The 22,540-nt window shown below is 43.0% G+C and overlaps 1 long non-coding RNA gene across 3 annotated transcripts in view; it reads right to left on the reverse strand.

Moving 5' to 3' along the window:
- The window catches only part of LOC135274766 (uncharacterized), a 130,088-nt gene that overhangs the window by 40,779 nt on the left and 66,769 nt on the right, over positions 1-22,540 (reverse strand). For 2 of the 3 annotated variants that reach the window (XR_010342518.1, XR_010342517.1), the window contains exon 2: positions 19,421-19,701. This is a non-coding gene — a long non-coding RNA (uncharacterized LOC135274766). The remainder of the gene's footprint in view (positions 1-19,420; positions 19,702-22,540) is intronic. The other variant, XR_010342519.1, reaches the window with a different exon arrangement.

Here is a 22,540-nt window from a genome sequence, read left to right on the forward strand (position 1 = left end):
GTAGTCGCTCTCCACCCCCCAGTTCCCTAGCTACCATTAATCTATTTTCTGTCTCTATGGATTTGCCTATTCCATATATTTCATATAAATGGGATCATATAGTATGTGGCCTGTGTCTACTTTCACTTAACCTACATTATAACTTCAGCCTTTTCATGGCCAGAGACTATTCCATTGTATGGATGTATCACATTTTCTTTTTCCATTCATCTGTTGATGGACATTTGGGTTATTTCCACCTTTTGGCTATTGTAAATAGTCCTGCCATGAATATGATGTACAAGTTTTTGTTTGAACACCTTGTTTTGATTCTTTTGTGTATACGCCTGGACTGGAATTGCTGAAGTATATGGTGACTCCATTTAACTTACTGAGGAACCACAATCTATTTTCCACAGCAGCCGCAACATTTGAATTGTTATGGATTTTTGCCAATTGAATTAGGAAGAGACGGTAATACCTAGAGCTATAGGGGAACATCGCTGTTGGCCCCTTTGCAAAGCAATCTGGCAGTGTGAGGAACAGTGTAGCTTCAAAGAAAAAGGATAGAATGCAAATCGAATATACGTGGGTCCCATGGTACTAGTTGGCAAAACAATTAACCCTCTCTAACCTCAGTTTCTTCTTCTGTAAACGGGGTTCTTCTTCTGCTCCATAGGGTATGGTAAACATTAAAGAGTTTTGTCAAAATACCTGGCACCTGATAGGCACCCTATAAGTTCTAGCCATTATTGTTATAATGTATACTGTTTCAGAATGTATGGACATAAAAGTCATGTTATTTAACTGGAAAATTCTGCCCTTGAAAACCTATGAGAAGAAAATCGAGTCTACCCTTTCTACTAAGGAAAAACACCTTCAAAATACATGCCATATTATAGATAAGTCAAAAGTACCATTCTTAAGCAAGAAGGAAATGAAGAAAACCAATTCTTCAGCACCAGCTGTGCCCTGGGTTCTGGGTTAACTTCTTGACATATTCATTCATTGAACATCCATTTATTGAGCCTGTATTACTTACTACTTACTGAACTAGGCCCTGGTGATACAGTACAGAACAACAGAGACAGAGTTGTGAAAGAAAATAAATCTTGGGACCCCCAAATCACTAAGCTAAAGGGAAAAGTCAGGCTAGGAACTGCTTAGGGCCAACCCGCCTCCCATTCTTTACCCCTCTGCTCACTGGTATAAATGCATATCTAATTGCCTCCTTTGGAGAGGCTAACCAGAAACCCCACAGAATGCAACCACTTGTCTCTTATCTACCTATGACCTGGAAGTCACTGCCTCCCCCCGCCCACGACCATCTCAGATCTTCCCGCCTTTGCTTCAAGTTGTTCCGCCTTTCCAGACTGAACCAATGTTCACCTTGCATATGTTGATTGATGTCTCATATCTCCCTAGAATGTATAAAACCAAACTGTGCTCTGATCACCTTGAGCACATGTCAGGACTTCCTGAGGCTGTGCCATAGGCACACATCCTCAAACTTGGCAAAATAAATGTTCTAAATTAATTGAGACCTGTCTCATATTTTCAGGGTTCACACAGTCCCTGCCCTCAGGAAGCTTACATTCTAGCAGGAAAGAAGGGTATAAAACAATTAATAGTAATAGCTAACATTTACTGAGCACATGTTTTGTGCCAAGCCTATTCTAAGTCAGGTGTTGGCAAACTATGAGTCATGAGCTAAATCTGGCCCACCACCTGTTTTTATAAATAAAATAGTATTGGAGTACCGCCATACCCCCTCATTTATGTATTATTGTCCATGTTTGCTTTTGCACTATGGCAGCAGAGACCACAAGTCCCACAAAACCTAAAATATTTACCATTTGGTCCTTTACAGGAAAAGCATACTAAACCTCCGTTCTAAGCACGACAGGAGTTGTCCTTAGACACAGATACGGTACTCTTATGATGCTCATTTCTCACATGAAGAGACAGGCACAGACGAAGTCACTTGTTCAAAGTCACATGTGTAGAAAGTGAAACAAATCTATAGTTTAGTCTGGCTATAAAACTCATGCTTTACAAACTGTACTATTCTGCCTATCCAAACAAATACAGGGTCATTTCATTACAACTGTAAAAAATGTTGTGCAGAAGAAGAGCATGTGGTACCTCACTGAGTTGTACAGCTGAGGCTAAGATTTAGGATTTAAAGGGTCAGGAAGAATTGGGGGTGGAAATGGGACACATTTCAGGTGTAGGGAACAGTGAATGAAGGACTTGAGACAGGAAAGGGCTAGCCCATTCCAGGAACAGTGTAGCCTATGGGAGAGGCAGGAAGTAGATGATGCAAGGTCAGGTGGGCCAGGTTGAAGATTCTGAACCTTACTCTAAGACCAGTAATGAGCCATTGAAGAGTCTTATTCAAAAACATGCTAATACTATATTTGCCTTTTTTCTTGAACTCCCGACCTCAGGTGATCCGCCCGCCTTGGCTTCCAAAGTGCTTGGATTACAGGCATGAGCCACCACACCCGGCCCTATATTTGCCTTTTTCCAAAGGTGGCTCTGGGCAGTGTAGAGACAAGCTTGGGATATGAGAACTAACAGCAAGACAGACTCATTAGAAACAATTGCCAAAGTCCAGATGAGAGACAGAGGTGGTTTGACCAGGACTAGGACAGGAGAGGGAAGTGACAGATTCAGAAGGGGAAAGAGGCAGAATCAGTAAGACTTGGCACCTGACTGGCTATGGTGGTGAGAGGGAAAGGGGTCAGGGTTAGGCCCTCAAGTTTCTGGCTTGAGTACTTAGTATGTATTGCTTCTGGCGGATTGGTCTGGGTTTTGAACTGTAACAATGCAATCTGTTGTAGCTAGTTTGAAAAAAAAAAAGGATTATAAAGGGGTATCAGATGCCTAGGAGAATCTTTGTTAGAAAAAGTAGATCAAGTTCTAGGCTGAGTTTCCAAGAACAACTCCCTGGTGAAAACAGCAAGGAGACTCCAGAACAGAACTGCATCTGCTCACACCTGTGTCAGCAAAATGGAGATGTCCCCTCCTGCTCCTTTCCAGCTCCACTGGGAAGCAAAGGCCCTGGTGCATCTGATTGGTTGGATTGGTGGATTCTTGGTCACATGACTGCATCCTAGCAGCAAGGGAGACTGGGAAATGTAGTTTATTTTTATTTCATGTTTTGGTTTGCATGTCGGAGAAAAATCGAATGTGGAGACGACGTTCTAAAGATTCTAAGCTGCTTCTGGCCTCGGCGTAGTGCCTCATGCATGTAATCCCAGCAGTTTTGGAGGCCAAGGTGGGCCGATCACTTGAGGCCAGGAGTTGGAGACCAACACGGCAAAATCCTGCCTCTACTAAAAATGCAAAAATTAGCTGAGCATGGTGGCACACAGCCAGGAGCATTGCTCGAACCTGGGAGGCAGAGGTTGCAGTGAGCCAAGATAGCGCCACTGCACTCTAGCCTGGGCAACAGAGAAAGACTCTGTCTCAAAAAAAGGATTCTAGGGTGCTTCAAAGGGCACACACCTGCTATACCAGATAGCAGGGAATTAGGGGTAGGGTTAGGTGTTAGAGTTAGGTCACTTAGAATGAAAACACCAAAAGTGTAGTTGTTTTGAAAAGGGAAATAGGGGTTTATTTCTGGACCCATTGAATGAGCAGTGCCCATGATATCCAGGAGGCAGCTGGAGAGCTCTCATCTAATCCTCAAAGCAAACTATGAAATCTGCATTAAAATCCACTTGCTCTAATGTCACTTAATAAGAATGTGGAAAAAGCAGGACGTGAATCCAGGATATTTTGGCTCCAATAGCCGCAGTTATTTCCTATCTCATAAACACTGTCTTCCAACTTCATTATCATCCTTTTAACCTCTGCCTATCTTTGGTTAATATAATTAATACTTTTAATTCTATTTTTATTACTCCCAACTTGGCAAACACCATGGAAATCTCACCATTTGTCCCTGTCAAACACGAAGTCAACACAGCTCTCCAAAAGTCATGCTGAGATCACAGGTTTTGTGCTCCATCCTTTCTGCGTAACTGAACTGGGGCAATGTGCCCCATGAAAAGATGCATTCTGAATTGTGGTTTTCAAAAAAAAAGCTGTAGTGGGCAATGTTTCTCTTGGCACTACCCTTTAAATCACCACCAAAATTTACTCAACCTTCCAGAAGAATTGGCCTAACAGCCTCATTCATGTTCAAGGAAGAGTCTATCATATTCCAACAGGCTTTTCTGTAGAAATCTCATGTTGATTCTACAGTTTATATAAAAATGCAAAGGACTTGTAATTTAAACCAAAACAATTTTGGGGAAAAACATTTGGAGAACTTATATTACCTGGATTGCAAGACTTACTATAAAGCTACAGTAATTACACAGTGTAGTGTTGGCAAAGGATAATCATAAGATGAATGGAAAGGAAGAGATCCAGAAATAGATGCACACATATATGATTAATATTCAACAAAAGTGCCAACATGATTCAGTCTTTTCATCAAATGCAGCTTAACCAAGAGTTTTGCTCTTGTTGCCCAGGCTGGAGTGCAATGGCATTATGTCAGCTCACCACAACCTCTGCCTCCCGGATTCAAGCGATTCTCCTGCCTCAGTCTCCCTAGTAGCTGGGATTACAGGCATGTGCCACCATGCCCCACTAATTTTGTATTTTTAGTAGAGACGGGGTTTCTCCATGTTGATCAGGCTGTTCTCGAACTCTCAACCTCAGGTGATCCACCCGCCTCTGCCTCCCACGCCCAGCACGGAAGATTTCTTCTCATAGTTTTTCATCTTAAACTCTAGGAAAACAAAATACAAGAACCATTTCTCTCTATAGTACCAATAGTCATCAAAATTGATGTTGGGTGTTTTCCCCTCTTATTTTGTTTTCCCCTTTAATAAATGTTTGCAACAAATTTTCTCTACCTAAAATTTTTTCATCTTTGGAACATTTCCTACAACCAATAGTTTTGTCTTATCTTGAGATCTAGAGCTGAAAGGGGCTCAAACACCTGCGACTTTACCTTCCTTTCTTGCAGCAGGTAATTCTTTGCCTGGATGAACTGAATTCATGCTGCTTTTAAAGCCCCAGAAGGCACTAGCACACTAGGCTCAGAAATGCTTTCTCAGAGCCAGGAAGCTCTTCTTAGGTCTGACATAAATCTCACACTTTGCAGTTTTAGCTTGCCTTCACATTTTTGCACTTCCATAGTTGATCCAAGTCTCCTTCTTGGATCAAATAGCAGGGACTCTGCCTAGGTGCCCCTTGATGACTCATCAAAGCCTTTGTTCAGGTGTCTTTCCTCTCTCGAGATGCATACTGGTTACCCAGGGCTACCTGAAGACTCCCACAAAGACCTTGGTAATCAGGGTCATGGCCTGAGCCTCCACTGATGGGAGTCCTTTTATAACTGCAGTGACCATCCGTCCTGTCTGCTGGTACAGTGCTGGTGGATGCCTATTGTCCACACGATTATTATTATTATTATTATTATTACTTTTGAGATGGAGTTTCACTCTTGCTGCCCAGGCTGCAGTGCAATGGCACAATCTCAGGTCACTGCAACCTCTGCCTCCTGGGTTCAAGCAATTCTCTGTCTCAGCCTCCTGAGTAGCCAGGATTACAGGCATTCACCACCACACCTGGATAATTTTTGTTTTTTTTACTAGAGACAGGGTTTCCCTGTGTTGACCAGGCTGGTCTCGAACTCCCTACCTCAGGTGATCCTCCCGCCTTGGCCTCCCAAAGTGCTGAGATTACAGGCATGAGCCACCGCACCCAGCTGTCCACACAATTATTAAGAGTGCCCCCTTTTTTTATTCTCGACAGTGTCTTGGTTTGCTTAATAAATTATACAATTCCCATATTTGTAGGTTATGAAGAATCAGGGTGATTTCCCTGAAACTTCCAGCTTTAGGTGTCCCACATGAATGATCAGAGACTGCATAGAGTGATTCAGTGCAGAGTGCTCGAGAGCTGCACTGGGCAATGTGGTCGTCAGTAACCACATGTGGCTACTGAGCCCTTGATGTATAGCTAGTCCTAATTGAGATGAGCTGAATGTGTAAAATGCACTCCAGATTTCAAATAGTACAAAAAAATATATAAAATGGCTTGTTAAGAATTTTTATATTGATTAGCTGGGCATGGTGGTGCACACCTGTGGTCCCAGCTGCTCGGGAGGCTGAGACAGGAGGATCGATTGATCCCAGGAGGTCAGGGCTGTAGTGAGCTATGATCAAGCCACTGCACTCCAGCCTGGGCAACAGAGCAAGACCCTTTCTCAAAATAATAATAATAATAATAATTTTTATATTGAAATGACATTTTGGGTGTGTCTGGGTAAATACTATATATTTACTTTTTATTTTATTTTTTTTCTTTTGAGAAAGGGTCTTGCTCTACCGTCCAGGCTGGAGTGCAGTGGCATAATCTAAGCTCACTGCAATCTCTGCCTCCTGGGTTCAAGAGATCCTCTGGTCTCCACCTCCCAAGTTGCTGGGATTACAATTGCATGCCACCACACCTGGCTAATTTTTGTATATTTAGTAGACGGGGTTTTTCCACGTTGGCCAGGCTAATCTCAAACTCCTGACCTCAATGATCCACCGCCTCAGCCTCCCAAAGTACTGGGATTACAGGAGTGAGCCACTGTGTCCATCTTATTTATTTATTTTTGAGACAAGGTCTCACTCTGCCACCCAGGCTGGAGTGCAGTGGTGCAATCTCAGCTCACTGCACCCTCAAACTCCTATGCTCAAATGATCTTCCCACCTAAGCCTCCCAAGTAGCTGGGACTATTGGCAAGTGCCACCATACTTGGCTAATTTTTAAAGTTTTTTGTAGAGACGAAGTCTCACTATATTGCCCAGGCTGATCTTGAACTCCTGGGCTCAAGGGATCCTCCTGCCTCAGCCTCCCAAAGTGTTGGGGTTACAGGCAAGAGGCACCACATGTGCCTAATATATTTATTAAAATTTATATGTAGGTAAAATTTAAAATCTATCATTATTTCACTTCTTTTTCTTTTTTAAGGCAGAGCCTTGCTCTTGTTGCCCAGGCTGGAGTGCAATGGTAGGATCTCGGCTCACCACAACCTCTGCCTCCCAGGTTCAAGCGATTCTCCTGCCTCAGCCTCCTGAGTAGCTGGGATTACAGGCATGTGCCACCATGACTAGCTAGTTTGTATTTTTAGTAGAGATGGGGTTTCACTCTGTTGGTCAGGCTGGTCTCAAACTCCTGACCTCAGTGTGATCCACCCAACTCTGCCCACCAAAGTGCTGGGATTATAGGTGTGAATCACCATGCCTGGCCTAAAATTAGTTTACTTCTTTAAATGTGGCTACTAGAAAATATGAAGCTACACATGTGGCCTGCATCGTGTTTCTATTGGGTGGTGCTATTACAGGTCCGATAATTCATTCCCAGGAGTGGTCCCGCTACTGACTTTCCTTTTCCTTCCACAAACTAACATTGTGCTGCCAAAGGGCAGATAGTAACTCTTTCAGGTATCAATTCTCCTGGATGGTGCTTACCTGGTGACTGTAGCCATTACCAGCACACAAGCTAACCAAGAGGTTCCAGGGTGGGTAAAGCACTGTTCTCTAGTTTGGAGACAGATATCCTAAATTCAGCACTGCATCTGTGTGAGCCCAGTAAAAACACCAACCTCAAAGGACCCAGATTTCCTTCTATTAAAACAAATGAAGGTAGAGAGCTAGGTGACCACTGAAGCCCCTTCAGGTCTCTTCTACACAGCCTGACCCAGTGAATGAACTGTGGCTATTTCTGGGATGCTTGTACAGTGAGTGGAGGAGGATGCTGTTGGGGGACTCCTCGGTGGCCTCCCAGATAATCCTGTGGGTGCTCCCTCATTTAAGTTGCCCTTGGACCATAACCACACAAACTTTCTCAGTGGCCAACTCAGGGAAACCAACATTTGGATAAGGAGGTGTGTTATGGCAAGTGATAATGCGGGCTAAACAAAAATATGCAGGACATAGAAGGGCTTTGAAATTGAGGGACGATTAATCCATTATAAATCTTTCAGAGATGTGAGGATTATTTTGGGTGAGTTCCAGGTCTTTGCTATTGTAAATAGTGCCGCAATGAACATATATTTGCATATGTCTTTATAATAGAATGATTTATAATCCTTTGGATATATACCCAGTAATGGGATTGCTGGGTCAAATGGAATTTCTATTTCTAGGTCCTTGAGGAATTGCCACACTGTTTTCAACAATGGTTGAACTAATTTACACTTCCACCAACAGTGTAAAATTGTTCCTGTTTCTCCATATCCTCTCCAGCATCTGTTGTCTCCAGATTTTTTAATCATGGCCATTCTATCTGGCTTGAGATGGTACCTCAATGTGGGTTTGATTTGCATTTCTCTAATGATCAGTGGTGATGAGCATTTTTTCATATGTTTCTTGGCCTCGTATACGTTGTCTATTGAAAAGTGCCTGTTCATATCCTTTGCCCACTTTTGAATGGGCTTGTTTGTTTTTTTCTTGTAAATCTGTTTCAGTTCTTTGTAGATTCTGGATATTATCCCTTTGTCAGATGGATAGATTGCAAAAATTTTTTCCCATTCTGTTGCTTGCCAGTTCACCCTAATGATTGTTTCTTTTGCCATATAGAAGCTCTGGAGTTTAATTAGGTCCCATTTGTCTATTTTGGCTTTTGTTGCCAGTGCTTTTGGTGTTTTAGTCATGAAGTCCTTGCCTATGCCTATGTCCTGAATGGTTTTGCCTAGGTTTTCTTCTAGAGTTTTTATGGTGTTGGGTCTTATGTTTAAGTCTTTAACCCATCTGGAGTTAATTTTAGTGTCAAGTGTCAGGAATGGGTCCAGTTTCTGCTTTCTGCACATTTTCTGCTAGCCAGTTTTCCCAACACCATTTATTAAACAGGGAATCCTTTCCTCATTGCTTGTTTTTGTGAAGTTTGTCAAAGATCAGATGGTTGTAGATGTGTGGCGTTGCCTCCAAGGCCTCTGTTCTGTTCCATTGGTCTGTATCTCTGTTTTGGTACCAGTACCATGCTGTTTTGATTACTGTAGCCTTGTAGTATAGTATGAAGTCAGGTAGCGTGATGCTTCCAGCTTTGTTCTTTTTGCTTAGGATTATCTCGGTTACGCAGACTCTCTTTTGGTTCCATATAAAGTTTAAGGTGGTTTTCTCCAGTTCTGTGAAAAGGGTCATAGGTAGCTTGATGGGGATAGCATTGAATCTATAAATTACTTTGGGCAGTATGGCCATTTTCACAATATTGATTCTTCCTAACCATGAACATGGAATGTTTTTCCATCTGTTTGTGTCCTGTTTGTGTCCTCTCTTATTTCCTTGAGCAGTGGTTTGTAGTTCTCCTTGAAGAGGTCCTTCACATCCTTTGTTAGTTGTATTCCTAGGTATTTTATTCTCTTTGTAACAATTGTGAATGGCAGTTCATTCTTGATTTGGCTCTCTTTAAGTCTGTTATTGGTGTATAGGAATGCTTGTGATTTCTGCACATTGATATTGTATCCTGAGACTTTGCTGAAGTTGCTTATCAATTTAAGGAGATTTTGGGCTTAGACGATGGGATCTTCTAAATATACAATCGTGTCATCTGCAAATAGAGAAAATTTGACTTCCTCTTTTCCTAATTGAATACCCTTTATATCTTTTTCTTGCCTGATTTCTCTGGCTAGAACTTCCAATGCTATATTGAATAGGAGTGGTGAGAGAGGGCATCCTTGTCTAGTGCCAGATTTCAAAGGGAATGCTTCTAGTTTTTGCCCATTCAGTATGATTTTGGCTGTGGTTTTGTTGTAGATAGCTTTTATTATTTTGAGATATGTTCCATTGATACCTACTTTCTTGAGAGGTTTTAGCATGAAGGGCTGTTGAATTTTGTTGAAGGCCATCCCTGCATCTATTGAGATAATCATGTGGTTTTTGTCTTCAGTTCTGTTTGTGTGGTGGGTTATGTTTACAGACTTGTGTATGTTGAACCAGCCTTGCATCCCTGAGATGAAGCCTACTTGATCGTGATGGATAAGCTTTTTGATGTGCTGTTGCAATCTGTTTGCCAGTACTTTATTGAAGATTTTTGCATCTATGTTCATTGTGGATATAGGCCTGAAGTTTTCTATTTGTGTTGAGTCTCCACCAGGTTTTGTTATTAGGATGATGTTGATCTCATAAAATGGTTTGGGAAGGATTCCCTCTTTTTGGTTTGTTTGGAATAGTTTCAGAAGGAGTGGTACCAGTTCCTCTTTGTATGTCTGGTAGAATTCAGCTGTGAACCCATCTGGACCTGGGGTTTTTTTGGTTGGTAGGTTATTAATTGCTGCCTCAACTTCAGCCCTTGTTATTGGTCTATTCAGGTTTTCAGCTTCTTCCTGGTTTAGGCTTGGGACAGTGTAAGTGTCCAGGAAATTATCCATTTCTTCCAGGTTTACTGGTTTATGTGCATAGAGTTGTTTGTAGTAATCTCTGATGATGGGTTGTATTTCTGTGGAAATGGTGGTGATATCCCTTTATCATTTTTTATTGCATCTATTTGATTCTTCTCTCTTTTCTTTTTTATTAATCTGGCTAGTGGTCTATTTTGTTGATCTTTTAAAAAAAACCAGCTCCTGGATTTATCGATTTTTTGAAGGCTTTTTTGTGTCTCTATTTCCATCAGTTCTGCTCTGATCTTAGTTATTTCTTGTCTTCTGCTAGCTTTTGAGTTTTTTGGATCTTGTTCCTCTAGCTCTTTAAATTTTGATGATAGGGTGTCCATTTTAGATCTTTCTTTGCTTCTTATGTGGGCATTTATCGCCATAAATTTCCCTCTAGACACTACTTTAAATATGTCCCAGAGATTCTGGTATGCTGTGCTTTTGTTCTTATTGGTTTCAAAGAACATCTTTATTTCTGCCTTCTTCTCATTGTTTATCCAGTCAACATCCAAGAGCCAGTTGTTCAGTTTCCATTAAATTGTGTGGTTCTGAGTTAGTTTCTTAATCCTGAGTTCTAATTTAATTGCACTGTGGTCTGAGAGACTGTTTGTTATGATTTCTGTTCTTTTGCATTTGCTGAGGAGTGATTTACTCCCAATTACGTGGTTAATTTTAGAGTAGGTGGAATGTGGTGCTGAGAAGAATGTACATTCTGTGGATTTAGGGTGGAGAGTTCTATAGATGTCTATTAGGTTTGCTTGGTCCAGATCTGAGTTCAAGTCCTGGATATCCTTGTTAATTTTCTGTCTCGTTGATCTGTCTGATATTGACAGTGGAGTGTTAAAGTCTCCCACTATTATCGTGTGGAAGTCTAAGTTCTTTGTAGGTTGTTAAGAACTTGCTTTATGTATCTGGGTGCTCCTGTATTGGGTATGTATATATTTAGGATCGTTAGCTCTTCTTGTTGCATTGATCCTTTTACCATTATGTAATACCCTTGTCTCTTTTGATCTTTGTTGATTTAAAATCTATTTTATCAGAGACTAGGATTGCAACTCTTGCTTTTTTTTTGCTCTCCATTTGCTTGGTAAATCTTCCTCCATCCCTTCCATCCCTTTATTTTGAGCCTATGTGTATCCTTGCACATGAGATGGGTTTCCTGGATACAGCACAGCGATGGGTTTTAACTTTTTATCCAATTTGCCAGTCTGTGTCTTTTGATTGGGGCATTTAGCCCATTTACATTTAAGGTTAATATTGTTATGTGTGAATTTGATCCTGCCATTTTGATGCTAGCTGGTTGTTTTGCCCATTAGTTGACATAGTTTCTTCATTGTGTCAATGCTCTTCATAATTTGGTATGTTTTTGGAGTAGCTAGTACTGATTGTCCCTTTCTATGTTTAGTGCTTCTTTCAGGAGCTCTTGTAAGGCAGGCCTGGTGGTGATGAAATCTCTCAGCAATTGCTTGTTCATAAAGGATTTTATTTATCCTTCACTTATGAAGTTTAGCTTGGCTGGATATGAGATTCTAGGTTGAAAGTTCTTTTCTTTAAGGATGTTGAATATTGGCCCCCACTCTCTTCTGGCTTGTAGGGTTTCTGCTGAGAGATCCGCTGTGAGTCTGATGGGCTTCCCTTTGTGGCTAACCTGAATTTTTTCCCTGGCTGCCCTTAGCATTTTCTCCTTCATTTCAACCCTGGTGAATCTGATGATTATGTGCCTTGGGGTTGCTCTTCTTGAGGAATATTTTTGTGGTGTTCTCTGTATTTCTTGGACTTGAATGTTGGCCTGCCTTGCTAGGTTGGGGAAATTCTCCTGGATAATATCCTGAAGAATGTTTTCCAGCTTGGATTCATTCTCTCCATCACATTCAGGTACACCTATCAAACGTAGACTAGGTCTTTTCACATAATCCCATAGTTCTTGGAGGCTTTGTTCATATCTTTTCACTCTTTTTTCTCTAATCTTGCCTTCCCATTTTATTTCATTGAGTTGATCTTCAATCTCGGATATCCTTTCTTCTGCTTGGTCGATTCAGTTATTGAAACTTGTGTGTGCTTCGCAAAGCTCTCGTGTTGTGTTTTTCAGCTCCATCAAGTCGTTTATATTCTTCTCTAAGATGTTTATTATCATTAGCATTTCATCAAACCTCTTTTCAAGGTTCTTAGTTTCTTTGCTTTGAGTTAGAACATGTTCTTTTAGCTCAGAGAAGTTTGTTATTACCCACCTTCTGAAGCCTGTTTCTGTCAATTCATCAGACTCATTTGGCATCCAGCTTTGTTCCCTTGCTGGTGAGGAATTGTGATCCCTTGGAGGAGGAGGAGCAGTGTTCTGGTTTTACATGTTTTCATCCTTTTTGTGCTGGTTTCTTCCCATCTTTGTGGATATATCTACCTGTCGTCTTTGTAGTTGGTGACTTTCAGGTGGGGTCTCTGAGTGGATGTCCTTTTTGTTGACGTTGTAGTTATTTCTTTCTGCTTTTTTAGTTTTCCTTCTAACAGCCAGGCCCCTTTGCTGTAGGACTGCTGGAGGTCCGCTCCAGACTCTGCTTGCCTGGGGATTACCTGCAGCAGCTGCAGAACAGTAAGGGTTCCTGCCAGTTTCTTCTTCTGTTATCTTTGTCCCAGAAGGATACCTGCCAGAGGTCAGCCTGAGCTCTCCTTTATGAGGTGTCTCTTTGGATATGCGGGGATCAGGGAGCTGCTTGAGGAGACAGTCTGTCCCTTATAGGAGCTCAAGTGCTGTGCTCAGAGCTCCGTTGTTCCATTCAGAGCTGCTGGGCAGGTACATTTAAGTCTGCTGCAGCGGAAATCATAACCACTTTTTTCCCCAGGTGCTCCATCCCAGGAAGGTGGAGCTTTATTTATAAGTTCCTGACATGCTGCTGCCTTTTTTCAGAGATGCCTTGCCCAGTGATGAGGCAGCCTGGTAACAGTCTGCCAGCAGAGGCATTGCTGAGCTGCTGTGGGCTCTGCCCAGCTGCTGTGTGAACTTCCTTGTGGTTTTGTTTACAGAGGCATAGTTAGAACTGCCTCAGTAATGGCAGTCTGCCTCAGTAATGGTGGTCTGCCTCAGCAATGGTGGACTGTCTCAGTAATGGCAAACTGCCTCGGTAGTGGTGGACTGCCTCAGTAATGGTGGACACCCTTCCTTCCACAGAGCTGGAGCATCCCAGGTCCAGTTGCATTTGCTGCAAAACTCTCAATCCAGAGCATTTCAGATTGCTGGTCTTTGTGGGGGTGGGACCCACCAAGCCAGATCACCTGGCTCCCTGTTTTAGTCCCCTTTTTTCAGTTGAATGGGTGGCTCTGTCTCCCAGGCATTCCAGGTGCCCATTGAAATGGCCACCCAGATGTGTATGAGTTTTTGTGCAGAGACCCACTGCACTGGCTAAAACAGCTGTGCTGGAAACTCATGGCACTTTTCAGCCAGGGAATCTCCTGGTCTGTGGGCAGTGAAATCTCATTTGGTTAATGCAGTGATCACTCATGCTCTGCATTGTTCTTGCTGGGAACTGCACTCCAGAGCTGTTCCTATTCAGCCATCTTGGATCCTCTGCTCATTTCTTTTATTAATGATGGAAATATATTGTCAGTTTTACAAAGAATTGTAACCTACAGCAATATTCAATCACTGAAAGACACCAGCAAACACTATTGGATGGTATTTGAATAACATTGCATTCAGATCTACTAGCAAGGCTTACAACACTACTCTCAGGTGTCAAAATTGCAGTGTAACTTGTTTCGAAGTTAATTTTTCTTGTAACCCACTCATAGCATTTATATAAAGTACACTATGCATATGAACTTATTAGTATTTATTTTAGTTGCAAGAATAAGTCACCGTTATCAGAAGACAGGACCATGAACACACACAACATCTACAAGCAACATTGACTGATTAAATTGTGACCACTTCTCTCCTAAATTAGGACTCTTGTCCTAGTTTCTGGAAATGTCAACTCTTTTAGCTCATTTTGTGCTACTATAACAGAATACTATCAATGTTGTAACTGATAATGAACAGAAGTTGATTGGCTTATGGTTCTGAAGGCTGGGAAGTCCAAGATCAAGGTGCTGACATTTGATGAGGGCCTTCATGCTGCATCATCACACAGTGGAACGCAGAGGGCAAAGAAAGAAAAAGAGAGACTAAAGCGTTCCGAACTGGTCCTTTTATAAGGAATCCGCTCCAAAAATAACAAATCCACTCCCACAATAAAGGTATTAATCCATTCTTGAGGGCAGAGTCCTCATGATCAAAATACATCTAAAAGATCCTTTTCCCCAAAACCTTCAAATTGGAGATCAGTTTTCCAACACACCAACTTTGGAAGACATATTCAAACCATAGCATCAACCTTACTCTTCATGCCAACTCATGAGTGCTTCCTGCTCTGACTTCTGACTCGATGTCAGTGGATTTTGTTTAAACAGTAACATCTCCATGTTGATTAAACTTTAATTCTCACTTGAGAATTATCATTGCTTTTCTCATTTTCTCAATTTTTTTGTCTGATTGTATCTTCAAGATTTAAGATTTTTTAAAATCATGCAAATCTTTCAAGAAATTCTGGGAAGGAATTCCTTCATGGAAAGGACTTTTTCCTGAGCCATCCAGAGGGAATACTGTAGCCTATGTAGTCTCTTTCTAATGCCCAAGTTTCTCAGCTGAGGAAGTGATTTAAGCCCCCCTGCCCACTACCTTAAACAAACTATAAACTTTTATTTGCTTTTCAGACTATGTCTCTAAGAAGCTGTCCACTGATTTATTTAAGCAATTCATTGATTGTCCACTGTGTCAGGCACAGCACTGGGGACAAAGATGAGGAGACATATTCCCTGCTCACCACCCCAAGCCTGAAGTATGGAGACAGGTGATCAGCTCAGGATTATGGGCAATGATGACTTGCTCGTGGACATCAGGGGTCACAGGGAGCTCACAGAAGCCAATGCCAATCCCATCTGAAGGCGTCTGAGAAAGTTCTCCACAGAAAGCAGTAGTTTGGTTGACTTTAGAAGGGAAAGGACACATTTTCCAGACAGAAAAAAAAAGTACAGAAAGTCATATGGAGATATGGAAAAGATATGGAGCCCAGAAAGTGCAGGGTCATGAAATGGAAGATCCTATACGCCACACTGGGGAGTTTCCCTCTATCCCCTGGTGAGTGAGACACCTTTGAGGCATGTATTCAGGGGAGCAATGTGATCGGGCTAGAACAATTTGTTAGGAAAATTCCCACACACACACACTGATGCATGGATGTCTCTTTGTAGAACTCCAGAGACTCAGAGCCCATTAGTCAAAAATCAAATTCAATAGCTGGCTGTTCCCTCTGGATTTGTATTTAGGTAAGAGTGTTTGGTTTTCATCAATTGGTCTAGGTGAACACCTGAGCTTTAGTCTGAAAACAGGGATGTCAGTGTCCAAAGACACTTGACAGGAGAATCTTCCACCTCAGTCCATGAGCACCATTCACTTCCTACTGGAAAACCCTGTCCTCCTTAAAGACCCAGCCATAACAGCCTGTTTCAGGTGAGAGATGTCTCCTGTCCTGAATCCATTTCTATATGTTGAGTCCAATGAAAGACGTTCTGTTGACCTGGTCAAAGGCACCACCCTCCCCCTCATCATCACCTGGCAGCAAATGTGTGGTTCTGTTTTTTGGTTTTGTTTTTGTCTTGTTTTGTTTTGTTTACCATGTCAATTGCTCCTGGTCATCTGTGACTTGAGAAGCAAAACTATGTATATCAATGCAAAAAACTGAAGTGATGTTGGGGGCAGCATCGCCCACTCAAACATACTAGACTAGATTTTCCTCCAACCAGCCTGGAGACCCAGAAGCACCAAGCAACAGGACCAAGGAACTGGAGACTTGGCTTAAAGCAAAAGCAGATGGTTCACAATCAGCTAGACTTTAGATACATCCTTCCCTATCTCCTGTCTCCATTTTCACCCTAAAAGGTCTTGTGGCCACAAGGAGCCCAATCAATAACCTCATCAGGGTGAGAATGAGACCACAAAATAAACTTGCACTTGCTAGAGTGTTTTGTTTTCATTATTAAGAATCTGATCTGTAATTAGCAAAATGTAAGTATAAACCACACTATAATTTAATGTCACATTCTTTAGATATGACACAGGAAAAATCTAAAAGTTTAACAATACAAAGCGTTGGCAAGGATGGGGTAAAGATGAATTGCTGATGTGTACGTAAGTTAGGACATGCACTTTAGAAAACAATCTAGTGTCACAGGTGAGCTTCCTGAAACAGATTTTGAGTCAGACCTTGGCATGTAGAAAGCTGATTGAGGAGTCTGGGTGAGGTGGCTCATGCCTGTAATCCCAGCACTTTAGGAGGCCCAGGCGGGTGGATCACCTGAGGTCAGGAGTTTGAGAGCAGCCTGGCCAACATGGTGAAACCTCGTCTCCACTAAAAGTACAAAAAGTAGCCGGGCATGGGGGGTGGGTGCCTGTAATCACAGCTACTCGGGAGGCTGAGGCAGGAGAATCACTTGAACCCAGGAGAAGGAGGTTGCAATGAGTCGAGATTACACCACTGCACTCCAGCCTGGGTGACAGAGCAAGACTCCATCTCAAAAAAAAAAAGAAGAAGAAAGTTGATTGGGGTATTTTAGGGGAGCAACACCTATAAGATGTAAAAAAAAAAAAGGCAAGGACAGAGGGGATTGTTGAGTTGCAATGCAGTTTCCAGCAGAGATTTCAGCCAGCCAAGGGGAGTTACAGAGCTGGAATGACGTTTCAAGATTGTTCCAAATTGAAACAATAAGGCCAAGCCTTTGTATCCCCTTACCTCCCCACCGTGGCATACAGGTTATCTCCAAGGAGTGTAACCATGGGTAGGGCAGCTCCCTTTGGCCGAAATCTGTGAGCTCAGCAGCTGGAGAAATGGGGGCTCTGTCTATAAAGTTGAAAATGCATGTGTTTAATCACCAAGCAGTTCAGCATCTTGGGGTATGCCTTAGGAAAAGTCTCCAGCACAAGGGAGCGTGCACTAGGATAATGCACAAGGGAGCGAGCACTACCAGAGTAGCAGCGACAGTAAAAGTGAAAACAACCTGAAATACTCATGACTAGGAAAACGGATAAACAAACTGTGACACATTCAAGGGATGCAATGCATGCTTTCCAGTAGTTGCAAGGTTGGACTAAATTCATACATATTGATGTGGATATCTCTCGAATATAAAATTGCTGAGTTTTTTTAAAAAGTAAGTTTTAGGAAGGTATACATCATATTATATCACTGACTAATTTTAAACACAAGGTAAAACTACATATTTGTGTATAGATCCTGTGTGTGTGAAGTGTTTTAAAAAAGTTGAAGAGCACAAATTTAGGAAAGTGGTGACTTTGGATTGGGGACAGATAGGTCCAGCTGTGCAGGGAACCAAATGGAGACTTCAACATTATCCACAATGATCTATCTTCTGTTTTTTTTTTGAGACGGAGTTTCGTTCTTATTATCCAGGCTGAAGTGCAATGGCACAATCTCAGCTCACTGCAACCTCTTGGGTTTCAGCAATTCTCCTGCCTCAGCTTCCCGAGTAGCTGGGATTACAGGCATGCGCCACCATGCCCAGCTTATTTTGCATTTTTATTAGAGACGGGGTTTCTCCATGTTGGTCAGGCTGGTCTCAAACTCCCAACCTCAAGTGATCCGCCCACCTCAGCCTCCCAACGTGCTAGGATTACAGGCATGAGCCACCGCGCCTGGCCTCTATCTCTTATCTTTAAAAAAATACAAAGCAAAATCAACTATGTCAGCATTGATTAATTATGAATGGATTGTGTGTACACTGATTTAGGCTTCTAATCTGTACTTTTCTGCATATTTTTAATTCTTCAACAGTTTTTAAGAAATAAGAGAATAATCCAGACTGAATTCTTGGGCTATTGTCAGACTAGTATCTTAGGAAAAGTAATCACAGATGTCTGGCCTGCAGAATCCCTTAATGACCCCCGAAAATGGTCATGCACACACACACACACACACACACACACCACAGACACAAGCAGGGCACAAGGGATCTGTCCGTCACTTGTCAAACCCAGGTCAGTATACATGGAACTTAAGATCTCAGAGCTCCAGCAGGCCTTCCTATAAGAAACCAACTGCATAAAGCGTTCACAATGCAGGGACCGACCACTGCTGTGAATCCCACCTCAGGGAGGCCAAGGCATGTCCTGGGCATCACAGAAGGCAAATGGACAAGGGCAGATCTCAGACCTCCCTGGGCAGGCTCCCCCACCAGACATTCTTAGAGCCAGACTAGCAAAAGTTCCTCTTAGAATTAATTTCATGAAACCCTTTCATCTCATTCTATGAACTAAACATTATGCTAGAAACTTGAGATATGTTTAATAAAAATAAAAGGTACTATCCTTGGCCCCACGGTGCTAACTTTCTAGCATGGTATGTACACACAGACAGCGGATCCTGACGTGTGTCACTGGCAGAAATGTAGGTAACATGTTCCAAGAACAAGGGACAGTGAGAAAGACTTCTTGGAAAAAGTGCTTCTTGAGCTGGGCTTTAAGAGGATATGATTTCTCCTGACAAAAGAAGGGAAGAGGCCAGGTGTAGTAGCTTGAGCATGTAATCCTGGCAGTTTGGGAGGCCAAGGCAGGAGGATTGCTTGAGGCCAGGAGTTCAAAACCAGCCCAGACTCTGTCTCTACAAAAAATTTAAAAAATTAGCCAGGCATGATGGCATATACTTGTAATCCCAGCTACTTGGGAGGCTGAAGCGGGAGGATCACCTGAGCCCAGGAGTTCAAGGCAACAGTGAACTATGATTGCACCACTATACTCCAACTGGGATAAGAGAGCAAGATCTTGTCTCTTAAAAAAAAAATTTAAGGAAAGAGAAAACATTCTAGACAGAAAGACAAACCCACAACAAATCCCAGAGGCGTAAAGTATATCACTGGAGAATAGGATAGCAAAAAAATGCTGAAAAGGTGGCAGGGCCAGCGTGTGAGTGTACTTACTCATACGTATCCATCAGAGTGGGCCAGGGTGCGCTGCAATGACATCTAAGTTTTTAGAGATCTGTGACTTAGCCCCGTAAAAGTTTATTTCTCACTCACAAAACGCCTAAGACAGCAGGCTGCCCCCTCCTCCGTAGCCTCTCGGCAGGATCTTTTCTTGCCTCGTCCAGTGTCTGGTGGCTCCAGCTGTTCCTTGGCTTTCAGCATCACTCCAATCTCTGCCTCTGTCTTCACCTGGCCTTCTCTCCTCTGTGTCTATCTGTGTCCAGATTTTTCTCTTCCTACAAAGACATCGGTCACAATAGATTAGAGCCCACCCTAATGTCCTCATTTTGACTTGATTATATCTGCAAAGACTATTTTCTCACAGGTACGAGGAGTTAGGATTTCAACATAGCTTTTAAGGAGACACACACAGACAGCCTCCAAGGTCACCAACGGCAGGACAGGAGAGAGCTCGGGGAAAACACAGGATCTTTTAAGGGTCAGGGTGGAAGCGGCTTCCATCACTTTTACCTCTCTCCTATTAGCCAGAACCTGGTCAGTTGGTCCCAGTCTAATGCGAGAGAAGGGGCGTGTAGAGGAGCATGTGAATGTCTGATGAGTATCTACAGTGTTCTCTGTGACTTCCATGTTCAGGAGGTCCCAGCCTTTGTCCCACAGGCAACAGGATGCCAAGAGTGTGCGGAGGGAGAAGTGAGGAGCGGGTAAAGTGAGCGGCAGTCAGTCGCAATGGGTTAAACAGGAGCAATCCAGGAGACTGGATCGGTGAAGATGCCGTCAATGTGACACAGAGGGAGGGTGATGAGGACCAGCAACAGGGCTGGGTCAGTAAAAAGAGAGGGTAAAATCACTTCGACGACATTTTCAGACAACCAGACAGAGAGAAAAGAGAAGGAATCATTTTTCTGTCTTACAATCCATTCACATCAGAATATTAAAGAGTTTGAGCTGAAGGAATGCATTCAGCTTTGGAGAAATGCTTCCAAATAGTTTGCAAAGTTTCACAAATGTCCAAAACCAGATCACTTTGCTAAAATTGTCCATATAGTAGGTACCACTGAAGTGAGTGCAGAGTTTGCCATAATGAAACCTGGAGAGGAGATGAAGGAGCAAAATGAAACCAGAAATCTCTCTTTGAGGACTTTCCTTCTTTTGCAAGGGATCACGGAGAAAAGAGCGCATTTTGGAAAAATACCCTGGAGGCTTCATGTTTCCACTTTGATGCCAGTTCTGCAAGATGATGCCAAAAGTTCAGCACTTCTAGGGGAGTAAAAGGAACAAGCCCCAGGGATGACAAAGTCCACACCAGATGCAAGCTAGTGGGGGCGGCTTCCCACAGACATGTTTGAGTTCTGTGCTCTCAGCGATGACTTCCCCCAGGACGCCCATGCCCTGCAAGATAAAGAGCTCTCCAGGAGGAGGAGTCCTGCCTTTCCTGCACCCAGCCACGTCCCTGGGGAACATGTACCTCAGGAGTGTCTAATCTTTTGGCTTCCCTGGGCCACATTGGAAGAAAAAGAACTATCTTGGGTCACACATAAAATACACTAACACGGCCAGCGTAGTGGCTCACACCTGTAATCCCAACACTTTGGGAGGCCCAGGAGGGCCGATCATCTGAGGTCAGGAGTTCGAGACCAACCTGGCCAACATGGTGAAACTCTGTCTCTACTAAAATTATAAAAATTAGCCAGGCATGGCAATGTGCACCTGTAATCCCAGCTACTCAGGAAGCTGAGGCAGGAGAATCACTTGAACCTGGGAGGCGGAGGTTGCAGTGAGCCAAGATCATACCACTGCACTTCAGCCTGGGCAAGAAAGTGAGACTTTGTCTCAAAAAACAAATAAATAAATAAATAAAAATGAAAAAAAAAACACAACACTAACACTAACAATAGCTGATGAGCTATAAAGAAAAAATCGCAAAAAAAAATCTCATGATGTTTTAAGAAAGCTTACAAATTTGTGTTGGGCCACATTCAAAGCCATCCTGGACCTCATGGGACCTGCCGGCCACAGGCTGGACAAGCTTGATGTACATGTATTTGCTTCCCATTCTACTGTCTGTATTTCAGAAGAAATCAACCTGTGCTTCCTATAGGTAGTTTTGAAATACAAGGCTGAAAGGGATCAACTTCTTCAAAAGAAGCCCCCCAACCCCCTGAAGGGAGGCAAGGCTGAGGATCCCTTCCAGGTAGAAAGCTTCCCGGGCAACAGGCAGGACGTGACTATGCTGCAGAGGCCTTGGGCTCTGTGCTGCGGAGAGCTCAGCTCTGCGTGCAGTGGGTCCACGCTGGGATGCGCATTCTTTGTCGCCCAGTCGAGCTGTAATCCAGAGAGTTAGCATTTGCTTCAGTGTGACACAGACCATATTACAACCATTACCTCTCTTTTCCCACTGCTGCCTGGAGGAACTGCAGCAGGCTGACCTGTGCTGAGGGAGACAAACACATCCTCCACTCAGCTCATGAAACACCATGTTCCAGACTCACAAAGCATCCCCCAGTCAGAGTAGCCGGCCAAGTGTGGGGACTTGAACAATGTCCTCTTTGCACATTGGAAATGCTGTTTAGAAGCTGAGTGGCTCACACCTGTCATCCCAACACTTTGGGAAGCCAAGGTGGAAGGACTGCTTGAAGCCAGGCATTCAAGACCAGCCTGGGCCACATAATTAGACTCCATCTCTACAAAACAATCTTGTAAAAAAATTAGTTAAGTGTGGTGGTGCACACTTGTAGTCCCAGCTGCTCAGGAGGCTGAGGTGAGAGAATCACTTAAGCCCATGAGGTCAAGCGTGCAGTGAGCTGTGATTGCAGCCTGGGTGACAGAGTGAGACCCTATCTCTAAAAATATTAAATGATGCTTCAGCTAAAATGCCTTGCTCTTTTTTCTTCTCTTTTTCCTCCCCACTTCTCCCATTTAAATCTTTCTTCTCACTCTCTTTTGGCTCAAGTGGATCCTGCTGTCCAGAGCAAAGTGTAAAATCAGAAACAATTTGAAAGAATACTTGCTGGGCGTGGTGGCTCACACCTGCAATCTCAGCACTTTGGGAGACCGAGGCGGGGGATTACCTGAGGTCAGGAGTTTGAGACCAGCCTGGCCAACGTGGTGAAACCT

The sequence above is a fragment of the Aotus nancymaae genome, unplaced genomic scaffold, assembly GCF_030222135.1.
Source record: "Aotus nancymaae isolate 86718 unplaced genomic scaffold, 86718_ANA_hifiasm-v0.15.2.pri h1tg000014l, whole genome shotgun sequence".
NCBI classification, from domain to species: Eukaryota; Metazoa; Chordata; class Mammalia; order Primates; family Aotidae; genus Aotus; species Aotus nancymaae.